Source organism: Rattus norvegicus, chromosome 5 (genome assembly GCF_021556685.1).
Source record: "Rattus norvegicus strain SHRSP/BbbUtx chromosome 5, alternate assembly SHRSP_T2T, whole genome shotgun sequence".
In the NCBI taxonomy this organism is placed as follows: Eukaryota; Metazoa; Chordata; class Mammalia; order Rodentia; family Muridae; genus Rattus; species Rattus norvegicus.
This window is the reverse complement of record NC_141538.1, coordinates 148157894-148176621: the sequence shown is the minus strand read 5'-3', so window position 1 is coordinate 148176621 and position 18728 is coordinate 148157894. Positions and strand designations below refer to the sequence as shown.

Sequence of the window (18728 nt, the reverse complement as noted above, 5' to 3'; positions counted from 1 at the left end):
GAATATCACTCTGGTAAAAGCTCGCTTTGCATGTGAGGCCCTAAATTCAATTCTTGGTACCCCCCCCCAAAAAAAAAGTTTGGGCTAGATGTCAAGATTGTCTAATCAATGCCCATTTTAACAGTTTTGGAGGTTATCTTAGAGAATCTCTAGTGGAAAGAGTTTTTGTTTGTTTGTTTTTGTTTTTTGCCGTTTGCATTTGGAACCTGGCCAGAAATTATAAGCCACCTTATGCATCCTGAGTTCTAGTTTGGAAAATGTGGTTACCCAGTGAGTAGAGACTGGTTTGGCCGATTGCCAAATGGAGCAGGAAAAGGCTCTGGAGGCTGGCCTGAGAAGTGGGTTAGATTTCCCCCAAGATTGGAGTGAGCAAAAAAGTGTGTACTCAGTATCCAGCATGGAACTTTCACCCGCCCAGGACTGTCACTTATTTACAAGGGAAATTAAAATGCTCCCTAATCTGTCTCCCCGGCACACTCATCCAGCCCTTGCTCTGTGAGGAAATGCAGTGGTCGCTGATCGTTAGCCCTTTCCCACAAGGCAGACCTGGAGTAGCCTGACCTGAAGCTGTCCATTAGAACCTAGTTTTAAAAGGAAATCTCTAATGACTCAGCCTCCTCCAGCCACAGCGCAGAACTCAGGAGGACCCGGGTATTTTAGGGCAAGGCTGCGTGGCCTCGCTGTGTGGGAGTTGAAAGGCCTTGAGGAGCAAGAGAGGCTTCAGATTAGAATCAAGGCCCCTGGCGGAGGGTGTGAACGCTCAAGAGCTGCTTGCGCTTCTCTACCAGCCTTTTTGTTAGGCAGTGTTTTCTCCAAGGACGGACTGGGGAGGAAGAACTAGCCAGCCGGCAGAACATTTGCTGCATTTCCTAGTTACTGATGCTTCCTTTATGGCCTCAAAACACCTTATTAATGCACATCCTACCATAGCATGTACAGCATGCTAATAAATGCCTGTTTTCATGATTCTCCTCTGCTTGATGGGTCTGCTAGGGCAAACTAGTAGATAACTGAGAGAATGAATTTCCTACCATCTGGCTTTCAGCCTGGCCCTAAAACACCAGTAAATAACACAACAACATAGGATAACAATAACACCTACACTAATGGCCATTTTAAAAAGCATCTACTCTATTCAAAGCTCTGGGCAAGGTGCTTTTAAATAAATTACCAGATTTATGTTTCTAAATAACCCTGTGAAGAAAGTATTATTAACTCATTTTAAAAGAGAATAGAGGCTTAGAGAAATGAAACGTCAGAAGCAGAACTTGGCCCAGGTTTGTCTGCCTCTAGGGCCCAAATAACTGTGTTAGTCTCTGACTTCCGGCATTAATTGGTGTCCCTTAGAGTATGCTGGAAAGCCTTCTGAGACCTCAGGCACCCACCCCTAAGAGTCCACAGGGTCACCACCACTTTGCCTTACCCGTAGGCCAGTGAGGAGTCATACTAGGCTCTCAATCTAGTTTCTCCAGAGAAGGTTACAATGTGGTTTTACTTCTCCCTCACCATAAACAGATCGGGAACTGGGCTGCAGGTGCCTTATTAAACGCAAACCACCCTTGGCAGTGAGTTTCACACATAAGTACTTCGAGTTTATCCAGGGTCATTGCTGAAGCAGTCCAAGTGCCATTAGCTTATTAATCCTCCCAGCACCCCGTGAGGCTAAGCTGGCGGTATTCCTGGCTCGTTTTACAGAGCATGATCTCCTTGGAAGCAGAAGCTGTGTGGGCCTGCCATACACAGCAGTACCAAAGAAGTAATGGGGTACATTAGAGAAACTGAGGTGCTAAGGTTGGAACACGGCCCACGTCCCTGGTCCCCATTCTGTGAGATTATGCTCTCTTACTTGGAGTCATTGTGTGGCCACAACGTTGCTATGTAATCTTGTGTCCTGACTAGATTTTTTTTTTTTCTTTTCTTTTCAACTTGGAACAAGCCAGAGTCATTTGGGAAGAGAGAACTAAAGTTGAGAAGGTGCCACCATTAGAATGACCCATAGGCAAGTCTGTAGGGCATTCTCTTGATTAATGATTGACGTGGGAGGGCCTGGACCACTATGGGTGGCGCCAACCACCCCTGGACAGATGGTCCTAGGATTTGTGAGGTAAGAAGCTGAGCAAGCCACGAGGAGCAATAAAAGGAATCAATACGGGCTCAGGACACCGCAAGACCAAGTTCTCAGCACCAAGAAGATTCATTCGCCCCAGAGAGACAAAGGGAAAGGGCAGGGAATACGAAACAAAGACGGGAGATAGAGGATGAGGGAGAAGGTGTGTGTGTGTGTGTGTGTGTGTGTGTGTGTGTCTGTGTGTCTGTGTGTGTCTGTGTGTGTGTCTGTGTGTGTCTGTGTGTGTGTCTGTGTGTCTGTCTGTGTGTCTGTCTGTCTATCTTGTGTGTTTGTGTGTGTGTGTGTGTGTGTATGTGTGTGTGTGTGGTGGCGGGGAACACGGGATAGGAGATGACATGACAAAGGACTCCCTCTGGATAGAGAGGAGACAGACATGGCCCATAGGCCAATAGCCATTCTTTTTTTTTTTTTTTTTTTTTTTTGGTTCTTTTTTTCGGAGCTGGGGACAGAACCCAGGGCCTTGCGCTTCCTAGGTAAGCGCTCTACCACTGAACTAAATCCCCAGCCCCGCCAATAGCCATTCTTAAAGGTACAGGGGGAAACCCTGTGTTAGGATGACGTGTTTAATTTTGATTGGACAGGTTAATTAGGCGAGCCAAAGGGGGCTTTTGATTGCTGGACTTCAGTACTTTAACAGCTGGGCCTTGGTGGTCAGCCTCAGGGGCAGGAATTGTTCAAAAAGGAAATGGACCTTGATGTCTAGTTTTAGGAGTGTAATCTAAAACGTTTTTTGTTTTTTGTTTTAAACGAGGCAGAGGGAATGAAGAAGGGCAAGGCCCGCCAGAGCCATGTGTGCCACACTTTAGCTCGCTAGAGTCCCTTCAAGACAGTCAGTAAGTAACCTCCCCTATGCCCTGTGCTTTAGTTCCTGCCTCCAGGTTCCTGCCTTGAGCTCCTGCCCTGCCTTTCCTTTGAGACAGGTGATAAATCGAAAGGTGAAGTGAATCCTTTCCTCCCCGGGTTCCTTTTTGTCACAGTGTCTATCACAGCAATAGCAGACCCCTTAGGACCTTATTTCAAGTTTCAGCGTCTCAGTTTCCCCTTCTATAGAATGAAAAGAGGCCGCTAAGCAGCTGAGCTCGCCAAGTATAAAGCGCCTGCCTCAAACTTAAGAGCCTGAGTTCAAGTCCCAGAACTCATATGAAAAACAACAACAAAAACAAACAAAACACACACACTCACAAAACAAACAAAACAAACACACTCAAACACTCACTCTCTCACACACACACATACACTCGTATACTCACTCACACACACAAAACACACACACACACACACACACACACACACACACACACATACAAGCACTTGCATTCCCCACACTGAGGAAGTGGAGACAGGTATATCCATCCCTGTGGCTCCCTGACTGGCCTGACTAGCCGATGAGAGCTCCTGACCAGTGAGAGACCCTGCCTTAAAAAAGATAAGGTACCCAGGTATAGTGGCTACACTTTTAAATCCCAGGACTTGGGATGCAGAGGCAGGCAGTTCTCTGTGAGTGTGAGGCCAGTCTGATCTACATAGCGAGTTCCAGGACAGGCAAAGCTAGTGAGGCCCGGTCTTCAACACACACCACAAAGACAAGCTGGGGTAGCTCTTAAGGAACTAATGACATCTGAGGTTGCCCTCTGGCCCCTATGCTCACCAGCACACACACAAAATGAAAAGATAACTTTTCTCCAGACGGTGGTGTTACATGCCTTTAATCCCAGCATTTGGGAGGAAGAGGCAGGTAGATGTCTGAATTCAAGGCCCGAACTACAGAGTGAGTTCCAGGACAGCCAGGGCTTCACAAAGAAACCCTGCCTCAAGAACAAAACAAAACAAAACAAAAGGTAACTTCTTACTTAGTGGCATGCCATTATTAATAATTAAACAGGATTGGGTTATGGCTCAAGTAGAGCACTTTCTAGCATGCATAAGTCCCTGGGTTCAGTTTCCCCCACACAAGGGGGGAAATAGGTGAAAATTAAAGGGGGGAGGCCATGATGCTTTAAAAAGAAGCTTTTGGAGCATGGAAGACCTTACTGTATACATCTCATGTAACACTCTACTAGATCCAAGGCGAGTGTTTAATAAATGCTAATTAACATAATTGTTAGAATGGCACTTGGCACTGTAGAATAATATATGAAATAAACTTTGATACTACTGGCGTTATAAAGTTTAATTAAAAATTATAGGCTCTCAGGGCCTGGTAGTGGTGGCACACACCTTTAATCCCAGCCCACTGGGTAGAAACAATTGGATCTCTGGGAGTGTGAAGTCAGCCTGGTCTACAGAGTGAGTTCCAGGACAGCCAGAGCTACACAGAGAAAACCTGTCTCAAAACAAACAAACAAAAATATATATAGGCTCTCAAGCTAGGTATAGTGACATTTGCCTATTGTTAGGGATAACTGAAGTGTCTATTAATGTGTCAGAGTGGACAATGGCCACTAGGTTCTCCAGGCATCCCTGCAGTCCCTACTTGTTACAGGGCCCGCTGGGCTGGCATACCTCATCCCCTACCCTTGAACTTTTCCAGCCTAGGGGCTAGGCTGTCCTTCCCCCAGCTTCCCTTCCCCATATAATCCAGCCATTTTGCTATGCTGATCCTTTTTGGCTTTTTGGTCTGGTCTACCCTTTTTATGGGTAAGCTTTTTTACCCTTGGCCAGTCTCTTGGCCCAGGCTACCCATCTTGGTTGGCTGTTCCTCTCCTCTCTTCCCTTCCACTTCTCTTCACATAGCCCGGTTCATGGTCATGCTCACTCTGAACTCTCCCAAATGTGTCTATGCTGTCCCACATATCTACAACAAACTTTCTCCTCCACCATATCTAGGAGCAGTCACGGCCTTTCCTTTTTTATTTCTTTTTTTTTTTTTTCCATTCACTTGTAACCTCAGCATTAAGGAACACTTGGGAGGATTGTTAGATAAAGTGGCTGGGGTACACCGGTGGCTTCGGGGCAAGGTGTACTGCTAAGAGATCAAGTCACACAACAGATCTAGCACAAGAGGTTTATTGGGGAAGTGGGGACATGAGACAGACAGACAGACAGACAGACAGACAGACAGACAGACAGACAGGAAAAACAGACAAGAAAAACAGACAAGGGAACAAAGAGAATGAACAAGACAGAACAATCTGAGGTGGCCGGAGTCTTTTAAATGGGGTGAGTGTTGACGCACAACTTGAATGGAAATATAACACACCTGACACCAGGCTATGACATAAAGTGGTGCCACTGAAAGGCGGACTAACAGAGTGTCAAATTTACAACAAAGATTGCTACAAGTCTGAGAATGGCCTGGTTTATATACCAAGTTCCCAGTCACCCAGTAGAGGAATTTTAATCCAGCAACATGGCTGTTCTGGCAAAGGATCACACCCAAAGATCTGATCCAGCCCATACCCTGGATTACAGTATGATCTGGCTGGAATACACATATGCCCTTAGTACACACCTTTAATCCCAAGCAATGTAGGTAAGGTTAGTTTTAGAAGGAAGCACCTATGTTTGAAAGTGATGTCTAATTGAGGGGTAAAGTGACTAATCAGAGAAAGATTTGACAGAAGGAGTCAGAGATAGGATATGCCCAACTCTCATGAGAACAGACAGGACAGACAGGTGGAGAGCATGGGGCGGGCAGGGTGTGTGTGGCAGTTTTACCAGGACAGTTTTACAGAGATAGGCTGCAGGTGAGGACAGCATGAGCCAGAGAATAAGGTGCCAGGAGATGAGAACAGATCGCCAGAGTTAGTTTGATGCCGAGCAGAGGAATTCAATCAGAAGCCAAGAGAAGCCAGTTTGAATCAGTCAGCACAGAAAGGAGTTTGAGCCTAAACAGCTGAGCCCGATCAGTCAGCCAGAGTTCAGAAAGAGCTAGAAATGGAGAGCTTATTCAGCAGTAAGTCTCAGAAACAACAATTACATCTGAGAAAATAAAAGCTACTCGCACATACCCAGGGCTATGAAGAGTCTGTCTCAGACGAACATGGCTGAAGCATCAGCCCAGCTGATAACGTGCTTGCCACCAAGATTAGGAACCTGAGTTAGCATCAGAAGGACTTTCCTGAATGTGGCAGCAGTATAAGTACAGTATAAGAACCCCAGCACTTCAAGGGCAGAGACAGAATTGCTTGGACTTTGTGGCCATGTTGTTAGCCAAATCAGTGGGCTCCAGATTTGGTGAGAGATCCTTGGTCAAAAAATAAAATGGAGGGCCGTGGGAGGAGTGGGAGGGAAAATAAATAAATAAAAAATAATAATAAAAAAAATAAAATGGAGAGCAATTAAGGAAGACACCCAATAGTGATTGCTAACCTACACACACACATACACACATACATACATACACATACACACATACATACATACACACATACACACATACATACATACACATACACACATACATACATACACACATACACACATACATACATATACATACATACACACATATATACATATACACATACACATACATACATACACACATATACACATATCTATATACACACATCTATATACACACACATACACAAACATATACACACATCTGTACACAAACATATACATACACAATACACACAAACACACACATACATACACATATACACACATATAAAACATACACACACATCTATACATACACACAGACATACATATATACACATATGCACACATGCATACACACACATATACAAACATATACACACATCTATATACAAACACATATACACTGGGCTGGAGAGATGGCTCAGTGGTTAAGAGCACCCGACTACTCTTCCAGAGGTCCTGAGTTCAATTCCCAGCAACCACATGGTGGCTCACAACCATCAGATGCCCTCTTCTGGTGTATCTGAAGACAGCTACAGTATACTTATATATAATAAATAAATAAATCTTTAAAAAAAAACACATATACACTAATATATACACACCTATATATACACACACACAAAACACACACATATATAAACACACATACACACACATACATACATACACGTGCACACATACATACACACACATACACACCTATACACAAACATATACACACACTTATACACACACATACATACACATACACACATACATACCCACACATATACATACAAAACATATACATACACATATACACATACCCATACATACAGACACATACATACACCTATATACACACATACACACACCTATACATACAGTCACATACATACATACATATACATACACATACACACATACACCTATGTACACACACATATGCACAAATATATACACACACCTATACAAACACACACACACACACACACACACACACACACTACAGAATCTATTGGGCAGAGATAACTGTGGGCCTGTAGTTTCATCTGCTTGGGTGACTAACTCTGGAGATCCTTGAGACCAGAAGTTTCAGACCAACCTAATTAGCATAGCGACACTCCATCACTAAAAAAATTAAACAGAGTTGGGGATATAGCTCAACATTAGAGTACTTGCCTAGCATGCACAAGGCCCTGGGTTCAGTTTCCAGCAACATAGGAAAAAAAGTAAAAATTAAAAAAAAAAACAAAAAACTGTCACAAGTTTAAAGCCAGCCTAGGCTACATAGTGAGTACTAGCACAGCCTGGGCTACAATGTGAGACCTTGTCTTACCCATGTGGTTTCAGAATTTTGGAGGTTTGGTTTCTTTGAAATATACAGAACTATTATGGGAATGTGTTTCTGTTTCAATCCCAGGTGTGGGACATGAGGCTGCTTCCGATTGTCCACAGCAGCTGACTATGATTTGCCTCGTGCTCTTGTGGGGGCGTAGGTTTGCTGGCTATAGAAAGTTTCTCTGACTGCATGATGTTTGGAATTCTGGGCACTTCTCAGAGAGTATATAAATGCTTAGCTAGGCCCCTGAGGGTGGGTTGTTGTTTGCTGTTGGTCATGCAAAGAAGAAATTAGATATCCTGACTGTGAAGAACTTGATTCCCCTGATCAGCAGAAGTAGTCTAATGATAATATTGCCCCTTTTCGGACCCCTGATTTTATTCAGGAATCTCTTTCTTTTCCTCTTTATCCTTTTTTTCTCTTTTATCTAGTGTTGGGGATTAAAGGGGTGGAGAAAGGTGGAAGGAATAAGAACCCACAAAGTACCAAAGTACTGTAACTGGACCAAAAAAAAAAAAAATTAGCCCTTCAATCATAAAATTCCTGACCTCTAAAGCTTCCTCATCTATACAGAGCACAGCGGTCACATCTACTCCGTTCTAGTTGTGGAAAACCTAGAAATTAAGGACACCATATTTAGACTATCTGGCGAGGTGGCAGTAGTCTGTCCTTTCTTACTTCTCTACCCCTTTTACAAACACGCTTTGCCTTTCAGTGACCTCAGGTAAAGGAAGTGACAGGGTGTGGTGGGAAATACACGCAACCTACCAAGCTGAAGTTATTCCAGGCTCAGCCACCGTGTGACCAGGCGGAAGTTACCTATTTTTTTCTGAGCCCAGATGTCCCTGCCTCTAATACTATAATATGTGTTTATAGGAGCCCAAGAGCAATTGCCACGGCGCTAGGGGGTTACTACTGGTAAATGCACCCACAGACTTACAGGAAGGGCCAAGTTGGAAGCCACAGCTGAAACGCTTCGGCCCCAAATAGGTCATGAGCTGCAAATTAAGCCAACCAGGCTCTATAAAGTTCAGATGAACATGGGAAACTCCCGCCTAGGTTTGCTCAGTATGTCCGGACGCAGCCAGTGAAGCAGTTAACAGAAAAAGCTATGAGAAAATGGTCCCACCCTCCAAAGAGTGATAACCCAAGAGGAGGAGGCAGGGGTTGGAAGGAATGTACTGATTCACCGCCCCACCCATCCCCTGCCTCTAATCTCTCTTCCGGAATTTTACAGCCCTCTTTCACTGGGGTGAAGAAGAGGGGGCAGGGCGTCGGTTCCAGTCCTCTGCAGAACCCGCTCTCCCCCACCCCCGCCCTGCAGATCCCCGGGTACAGGAAGCCTTGGGGCCCCGCGTGTCAGATGCACAACCAGTGACGTGCTCGCAGCACCCTTTCCTGCGCGCCTAGGTTTGTGGGGAGCCCAGCGTGGAGGGAGAGGAGCTGTGTATTCTAGAAGACAGAGTTCGTGATCCTGGTGCCAGTTGGAGCAGGAAATCTTCTCCTGGAACCTGCATCGTACCTGATGGGTCAGACAGGACGCGCGCGACCTCCGTTCCCTGGACAGTCTGCAATCTAGGTGCCCATCTCTGTGGTCGGATTTCCGCTAAAGAAGAAAAATGATTTTAAGAACTGGGGGAGAGGGAAAACTTGAGACATGAGGCTCAGACTCCGTTTTGTCTTAAAGATAGCACAACTGAGGCCCAGGGAGGGCCTGATCTGTCCAAGAAGATCCTGAGAACCAGCCATAAACTCCGCGCTGGTATCTGTTCTCTTGGGTTCAACTCACAGCATTCTCTGATGCTTCGTGACTCGCTTTCCCTATTTGGCAACAGGAAAATGTCGAAGATTTATTAATAACTGAAGCTAGAACTGTCAGGACCATCTAATCTCTACACCCACAACAGACTCAGAAGTACTAGTTCGCAGCGAACTCTTATTAAACTCTTACGGAATGCCAAGGCCCTGTTACTTCTAAACATTATATATATATGGATTAATTTGGGAGCGTTTGTTGTTTTTGAGACAGTCTCACTGTGTAGTTCTGGCTCTCCTGGAACTCACTATGTAGAGCAGAATCAGACTTGAACCTACCAGAGATCTGCCTGCCTCTGCCTCTTGAGTGCTGGGACTAAATGTGTGCGCCACTATTCCACCCTTGTTTGAGACAGAGTTTCCACTCTGTAGCCTTGACTGGACTAATTCACGAAGAACCACCTGCTTCTGTCTCCCAAGTGCAGGATTAAAGGTGTGTGCCGCCAATACTCCAGGCATTGTAGATATATTAAATATATTAATTTTAATACTACCCGTAGGATGGGTAGTATTACCATCATTTCACATTATTCCTGTTCGTTTTTTAAAGGTGTGTGTGTGTGTGTGTGTGTGTGTGTGTGTGCGTTGAGTGTGCAGCTGCTCCAGAAAGCCCTAGGCCTAGTTACCCTTGGAGTTACAGGCAATTGCGAACCTCCTCTTGGTTGTAGATGCTGAGAATTGAACTCAGGTCCTCTGGGAAGACAGTAAGTACTCTTAACCACTGATGTCTTATTCTCACCTTTCAAAAGTGAACATTCATTTATTTTGCCAGGAGAAATGGGTGGAGTGCCACAGAGTACGTGGTGCAAGCCAGAGGCTAACCAGCAGTTGTTGACTCTCTCTCTTTCCAGTATGTGGGATCAAACACAGGTCACCGTGTTTAGCTGCAAGTGACATTACTACTGAGCGCTCTTGGAATCCCCCCTATTCTTACCCTTTAGTCACCTAACCCATGATAGGAACAGGACGATCTGAGCTCTATGAGTATTTTTCCACAGTTCTGTACTTCTGTCACTGTGCAGTTAGGATCTATCTGTGCTCTCTCTGGACCTCAGCTTTTTTTCTTTTTTTAAAAGATTTATTTATTTATTCGTCTACTTATTTACTTATTATATGTAAGTACACAGTAGCTGTCTTCAGACACACCAGATCTCAGTACAGATGGTTGTGAGCCACCATGTGGTTGCTGGGAATTGAACCCCGGACCTTTGGTAGAGCAGTCAGTGCTCCTAACCACTGAGCCACCTCTCCAGCCCCGGACCTCAGCTTTAAACGAAGAAACTCGCTTCCCTAGAACAACCTCTCCCGGAGTGCTTGGAGATTATCGGTGCTCCTGTAAATCTTTAATAGGTGCTCCCTGTCCGGATCGTGTTCTTGTTCTTATACTCCGAGACCTCAAAGCACCAGGTTAACCAAGGCAATCAAGGTCAGCCTGCGAACCCGAGAAGACCGCTTCCCTCACAGGGCCCGGTTCTCATCTCCAGCACCAGTGGCCAGCCACAGCATCCCCCCTACTTAACTCCTGTGCTGCCTTAAAACTCAGTTCATCCCTCCCTCTGCTCCCAAGGTGTCCCCTACCCAGTCCTAAGTGTACATGCATGGGAACTGCACAACTGTAGGATTCTTTCTTGGTTTAAAACCCAAACTGGCAAGCCATCTTTCCTTCTAGTACAAATATCAGAGGAGACACAAGCTGGTTCTCCTCAACCATTTTCATTTAATGAGAATGAAACTACCAAGTCTCTCCCTTCCCAACACATGCTTTGGTAATGAAGAAGCCAGAACTATCAACTCTCCTGAATTCAAATCGGAAAGACCCTCAGAAGTCATTGAGTACAAGGGTTACTTGTGAGGAACCAGATGAACAGGGCTGTAGAGACAGCGCTGTGGTTAAGAGCACTTGCTACTCTCCAGATACGCTGACTTCCGTTCCCAGTACCCATGTCAGCCTAGTCAGCCTACTGTGAACGCTCTCTCTCTCTCTCTCTCTCTCTCTCTCTCTCTCTCTCTCTCTCTCTGTGTGTGTGTGTGTTGCAGAGATGACTTAGTAGTTAAGAGTGCTTTCAGAGGACCTGGGTTCACTCCCAGCACCAACATAACAGCAAACAACAACAAAATATAGTTTTTTAAAGACCCAGGAAAAGGGGGCTGGAGAGATGGCTCAGCGGTTAAGAGCACCCGACTGCTCTTCCAGAGGTCCTGAGTTCAATTCCCAGCAACCACATGGTGGCTCACAACCATCTGTAATGGGATCCGATGCCCTCTTCTGGTGTACCTGAAGACAGCGACAGTGTACTTATATATAATAAATGAATAAATCTTTAAAAAAAAAAAAGACCCAGAAAAAGAGGTCCTGAGATCACGAGATATTGAGGGTCTGACACAAAATGAATAAGGAGGGGACTTACTGTAGGAGAAGGGATTCAGTTCATCTCACTGTTGGAAATCCTTTCTTCTATTCATGTTTTTGGGGGTGTTCGTTTGAGAAAGGATCTCAGTGTTGTTCCGGCTAGCCTCCAAGTTGTGACCCTCCTGTCTCAGCCTTTTAGGTATCTGGGACTACAGATGTGTCCTCCTGCACCTAAGACCTGCTGCTGCTGCTCCTCCTCCTCTTCCTCCTCTTCCTCTTCTTCCTCCTCTTCCTCCTCCTCCTTCTTCTTATCCTGCAATTAATATCATTACCGAGAAACAAATGTTTAATAATGGAAAAGCTCCCTGAAACATCTGTTCTGTCCCAGAGAAATTGGATTTCTGTGACCCCCTCCAGATTCTCTGCACATTTCTGCCCAACCCGCCCCTCCCGTGTGTGTCTATGTGTATGTCAGAAATAAAACCCTTTTCCTTAACAAGCTGTCTCTGCAGCAGTCTTCTACATCAGTGCATCCAGGTCCACTTTGTTCTTTGTAGAGGCTGCCTACGTAGCATGGCTGAGCCGTAGTGAACAGGTTCCCCATTGATTGGTGTTTGGGTTATTGCCAATTTTTGGCTATCACAAGCAGTACTGCAACACATTTTGCACAAACATCTCGGAACTTCCAAGAGAAACTTCCTTTCCAGACAAAATAGTTTATCCATTATAATTTTCATCATCCACCAAATGCCCTGGTATAAAAGCCAGTTTCTTATCAAAATCACACAAAGCACATTACACACAGCAGGGCTTCGTAATGTTCCCAGTGGAATTTTCCACACGACAATAGCTAAGTACAATGACAGCTGGGAGTTGTGGCACATGCCTTTAATGCCAGCAGGTGGAAGGCAGTGGCAGACCAATCTCTTGAGTTCAAGGCCAGCCTGGTCGACACAGGAAAACCCTGTCTCAAAAACCAACCAAACAAAATAAGCTTAAAATAGATATTCAAATCAAACACTTACTGAAAGTTATAAGGAAGTTTATTTTGCTGGGCAGTGGTGGTACGCGCCTGTAATCCCAGCACTTGAAAGGCAAAGGCAGGCAGATCTCTCTCTGTAAGGCCTCTGGTTGAGGCCACCCTGGTCTACAGGGTGAGTTCCAGGACAGCCAGGACTGCCACAGGGAGACTCTTGTCTCTGGGAAAACACACACACACACACACACACACACACACACACACACCCCCCAAAAGTTTATTTTACAGGCTGGGCTTGTAGCTCAGTTGGTAAAGTACTTACCTAGCATGCACGAAGCCCTGGGGCATGACCTCCAGCAGTACCTAAAACTGGGTATGGAGGGGTACATTTGGAGGTAAAGGCAGAAGCTTAGGAATTCAAAGTCATCCTGTACTACAGAGTAAGTTTGAGGCCAGCCTGAGCTATATGACATCCTGTTCAAAATTTCAAAAGCAAAAATATTACTTTTAGCTGGGCAATGTTGGCATACACAACCCCAGCACTTGGGAGGCAGAGGCAAGCCAGTCTCTGAGTTCAAGACCAGTCTGGTCTACAGAGCAAGTTCCAGGACAGCCAGATCCTATCTCAAAAAAATTTATATATATAGAGAGAGGGGGGGGAGAATTAATTTGGGGGTCTGGGCTGAAGAGATGGCTCAGCAATTAGGAGTACTGGCTGCTCTTCCAGAGGTCCTGAGTTCAATTCCCAGCAACCACATTGTGGCTCACAACCATCCGTAATGGGATCTGATGCCCTCTTCTGGCCTGCAGGTATACATACAGATAGAGCACTCATACATAAATAAATCATTAAAACAATTTTTGGTATCCATACAATATCACTTATTGGAGATTAGAGCAAACTTGTATACCAAGGAGATGGATGTGTTTGTTTATTTTTACATGAAGAATTAAATCCTGTCTGAATATTTAATACTACAGAATATAGACTGACACTTTGAGTCTATAATCACCAAGGCTGAGACCTCCTCCACTCTGACAAATATGTCGTGCAAAATAGCAAAAGCATGTTTAGAGCCACTTCAGAACTTGTTAGAACTCCCGTCCTGGTACCAATCCATGAGTTCATGTGGGCTAGCAAGATGGCTCACTAGATAAATGTGCTTGCCACTAAGCCTTATGACCTGAGTTTAACCCCCACAGTGGAAGTGTCAAGGTCCAGGAGTCTCCCCACAAAGCACACAAACACCAATCCTAGTCAGACAGGGATAGTTTATTGAGCATTTAGCCCATGATTGATCAATCAGAGCCACAGACCAGACTCGGGAGCTGACTGTGACCCCCAAGCCAGCATTCTATAATGCCTTTAAGCCTGAAATCCATAAACATCTGTACCAAGTTATCCCACCAATCAAAATTTAGGGAGAGGGGACTTTCTTAGGAACGTGTCTTTGTCGTACATTTATCCTGCTCCCATCGGTTGGGGTATTCAACCAATACCCCATTCCCAATATCCATTCATGTCCTTTTTAAAAATAGTATTTATTTAATGTATATACGTACCCTGTAGCTGTCTTCAGACACACCAGAAGAGGGCATCAGATCTTATTACAGATGGTTGTGAGCCACCATGTGGTTGCTGGGAATTGAACTCAGGACCTCTGGAGGAGCAGTCAGTGCTCTTAACCGCTGAGCCGTCTCTCCAGCTCAACATTCAGGTCTTAGCTTGTCAACCAGCATGTCAGTCAGTTACCCCTGCACACGACTCTGCCAAGTAGGACATCAGTTCCCAGGGAGCTTAGAACTTTACCCGAATCCTACTCGAAATGGAAGTCTTACTTCAAATGGCTTCTTATATTGGTGTGGGTGTCTCTCTTATGTTGAGGTCCACCCCAGGGGCAGCTTATAAAAGCAAAAACTATAAAAGTTCGTACGCAGGCGCAGGAGGTGCTGTCTAACATTTGCCTTGGTTCCAAGCTTATTGTGGCTGGCTTGTAATATCCATTCATGTAATTCTCCTCTATTATGATTGGTTTCCAAGAACACGAAAGCATGGAACATAACAGAATATTCAACCAACTCGGGCACGAGAAAGTTTCCTTGTAACAGTATTAACAGCATAAAATGACTGGCTGGACAGGCAGCAGTTACCCAGGCCTTAACAAAAAGAGAACAGAGTCCCACAAGTTGTTCTCCGACCTCCACATATGAGCCAGGGCGTACTTGAAGGAAGAGGTCCACACTCACTAAATTAAAAATAAAGGCGAAAATGTAATAAAAATTTAGGCCTATATTTGAGGTGAAGGGATATATCAATGGTCTCATGTAGCACAGGCTTGACTCACATAGCACAGGCTGACCGTAAACTTATGCAGTTGAGGATGACCTTGAACGCCTAATTCTGCCGAATCCTCTGTGAGAGTCAAAATTATGTTTTAACTACTGTTCCTACGAGATTCCTGAAACAAAAATGCTCCTAACCTATAAGCCCCAGAGACAGATGCTTCCTGAAATGCTGGGGGCTGTTGTTTATGGGACGCAGTAAACAAGTTTGTTTGACCCATCTGCACCAGATGTGCCTGATCTCATGAGGGCGGGAGCTACCTAGACAGGAAGTATGTCAGGGTCCCTGCTTGTCCCTGATTGGATCTGATGGGAAATGTAGTGAATTATGGGTTTTGTCTTTTTGAGCCCCTACCAAATGTGACTCTTGGCCATTTTCTGGGTACCCAGAGATGGACCTGACCAGAGTCTATCCTGGTCAGTATTTAGTTAGTGCTTGCTTCCAATTTGGCTTTAAATCGTGGTAGCTGGGGGTTGGGGATTTAGCTCAGTGGTAGAGCGCTTGCCTAGGAAGCATAAGGCCCTGGGTTCGGTCCCCAGCTCCGAAAAAAAAAAAAAAAAAAAAAAAACCAAAAAAAAAAACAAAAACAAAAAAACGTGGTAGCTGTCTTATTCTCAGCCAGTGGGTTTAGCACATCTTGTGCGCCACCTCGCCAGGATTCATTTCATGATTGTTTTTTTTCCTAAATGAAACTCAAGTCAGCAATTTTTCATGTCAAACGTTCTAGCACAGTACAATCCAACAATATATTAATTTGATATTTACAGCTGAGGGGAGACGGTAAAAATATTAAGTCTTTGTTTTCTGTAATTGAACCATTCTGTTTTTATAAGACAGAAAGCTGTGGATGTAGAGTAAAACACTGCAGTTTATAACATTCATCTCAAAGCTGAGCCGAGATGTTTGAGGCAAGTGTTGGTGTGCACACCACATACCCGTGACTGTGTGCCCACCACATACTATGCTGTATGTTCAAACCAAGGTCATAGCAAAGCTGTACAATGCAACCCAGGTGAATATGGCCAAAAAATACCTTTGGATGGTGAATTGACTTTTGGTCAGTGGGTATATAGAAACATTTTACTGTTGCCAAACTGTTGCCATGGCTTTAGTTGTGAGGCCCCCATGTGGGTTCACCACCCACAGATTTAAGAACCTGCAGGGGGCTGGGACTGAGGAGATGGCTCAGCAATCAAGAGCACTGGCTGCTCTTTCAGAGGATGCAGTTCCATCCTTTGTACCCACGCGGTGGCTCGCAATCATCTGTGACTCCAGTCCCAGGGGATTTGATACCTTCTTCTGTTCTTCACAGGCAAACATGCATGTGTGCAGGCGAAACACCTGTGACACACAAAAATAAATAAAATGAAAATAAAAAGAAGAAGCAGGGACTAGGGAGATGACCCGGAGGTTACGAGTTCACACCGTGAGCCGAGTTCACTTCCCAGTATCATGTCAGATGGCGCACAACTACCTGAGGCTCCAGCTCCAAAGGCATTAGATATCGGCCTTCAGGTACCCATATCCCTGTGCACACACTGCTACCACAAGTATATACAATTAAAAAGAAATATTTTTAGAAGCTGGGAATATAGTATATATTTAACAAATATTGATTATTTTTTTAAAGATTTATTTATTTATTTATTTATTTATTTATTTATTTATTTATTTATTATGTATAAGTACACTGCAGCTGTCTTCAGACATACCAGAAGAGGGCATCGGATCTCATTACAAATGGTTGTGAGCCACCATGTGGTTACTGGGAATTGAACTCAGGACCTCTGGAAGAGCAGTCAGTGTTCTTAACCACTGAGCCATCTTTCCAGCACCTCGTTATTTTTTCATTGTTTTGTTTGTTTGTTTTGGAGACAGCGTTTTTCTATGGCTGTCCTACAACTCACTCTGTAGACCAGGCTGTCCTAGAACTCACTCTGTAGACCAGGCTGGCCTCAAACTCAGATCTGCCTGCCTCTGCCTCCTAAGTGCTGGGATGAAAGGCGTGCACCTCCATGCCTGGCTTTCTCTATTTTTTTGAAATATGTATGATATGAGTGTTTGCCTGCATGTATGTACATGTACCGTGTGCATGCCTGGTCCCCTCAGAGAGCACGAGAAGGCATGGGATCTCCCGGAAATGGAGCTACAGACAGTTGTCACCTGGCATGTGGGTGCTGGGACTGAAATATAGGTTCTCTGAAGGAACAAGTGCTCTAAGCTGCTGAGCCCCTTCTCTAGCCCCAGCCTGAATTTTTGAGCCCCCTGTCTCAGTCTTCCAAGTGCTGAGATTATAGAGAAGCAAGCACCACCATGACCAGAATATTCATTATTTCCAGGGCCATTAGTCCCATGGTTTCATGACATCGTTAATTTGGTGGACAAAGTTTATCCCTTTAGTCAACAGTTGCCCACCAAGGGTCTGAGCATCCGGTAAACAGATGTACATTTTGTCTTCAAGAAGCTGACATCAGGCTTGCAAGGACCACGTGGCAGAAAGAAAGAACTAATTTCTGTAAATTGTCCTCCTATTGCCACATGCATGCGCCATGGGACAAGTACATAAATACAGAGAGAGAGAGAGAGAGAGAGAGAGAGAGGGAGAGAGAGAGAGAGAGAGGGAAAGAGAGATATTAAAATACTTAAAAATGGCAATTGCAGCCCAGCACAGAAACGGCTCACCTGGGGTTGGGGATTTAGCTCAGTGGTAGAGCGCTTGCCTAGCAAGCGCAAGACCCTGGGTTCGGTCCCCAGCTCCGAGAAAAAAAAAAAAAGAAAGAACGAACTCACCTTTAATCCCAGAACCCAGGAGGCAGAGGCAGGTGGATCTCTGTGAGTTCTAAGGCCAATCTGGTCTACAAGAGCGTTCCAGGACAGCCAAGGCTACACAGAGAAACCCTGTCTGAAAAAAAAAGGAACTTCAGAAGAATAAGGAAGGGACATCCATCCTGTCTAGAGATGAGAAGGGCAGGAGAGGAAGAGAGGTAAGGACTGGTAACAGCTTGATTTATCAAGGGCTCCACCCTGTGCCACTTATGTCCTAGAATCCTGCCTAAGGCAGCAGGAGAATGAAGGAAGGACAGACACACATACAGTAAAGGTGGGGGATGGGGTTGGGGATTTAGCTCAGTGGTAGAGCGCTTGCCTAGCAAGCGCATGGCCCTGGGTTCGGTCCCCAGCTCCGAAAAAAAAAGAACCAAAAAAAAAAAAAAAAAAAAAAGGTGGGGGGGATCAGATGGGCTTCTCTCACCACTCCCAGGGACCTCAGTGAGTCCATTATGTACAGCACTGAAGAAGGCTTAGCTAGTCTTGGTAGCAGGTCTCTCTCTGTAGGTGAGCAGTCTCAGGGTCTGAATATCTGGGCGGGGAAGCTACCCTGGCTGGTCTTTATTCAACCTGGAAGATGGCTCATAAATACTCAGCCTTGGACTCCCAAGGAAAACCTGGCCATTTCTCCTG

General features: G+C 45.0%; 1 protein-coding gene and 1 long non-coding RNA gene across 5 annotated transcripts in view; one reads left to right on the top strand and one right to left on the bottom strand.

Moving 5' to 3' along the window:
- The window catches only part of LOC148006064 (uncharacterized), a 34336-nt gene that overhangs the window by 1303 nt on the left and 14305 nt on the right, over positions 1–18728 (top strand). The window contains exons 2-3 of one of the 4 annotated variants that reach the window (XM_087551658.1): positions 2884–2961; positions 9019–10116. The gene's annotated coding sequence lies outside the window, so the exon portion shown is untranslated. Of the gene's footprint in view, positions 1–2879; positions 2962–9018; positions 10117–18728 lie in introns of those variants that run through there. The other 3 variants (XM_087551656.1, XM_087551659.1, XM_087551657.1) reach the window with 3 other exon arrangements.
- LOC148006066 (uncharacterized) lies at positions 9813–12444 on the bottom strand. Its single transcript, XR_015621156.1, has 2 exons — positions 11820–12444; positions 9813–10730 (listed from the first exon to the last, which is right to left on the bottom strand). It is a non-coding gene; the product is annotated as an uncharacterized LOC148006066 (long non-coding RNA).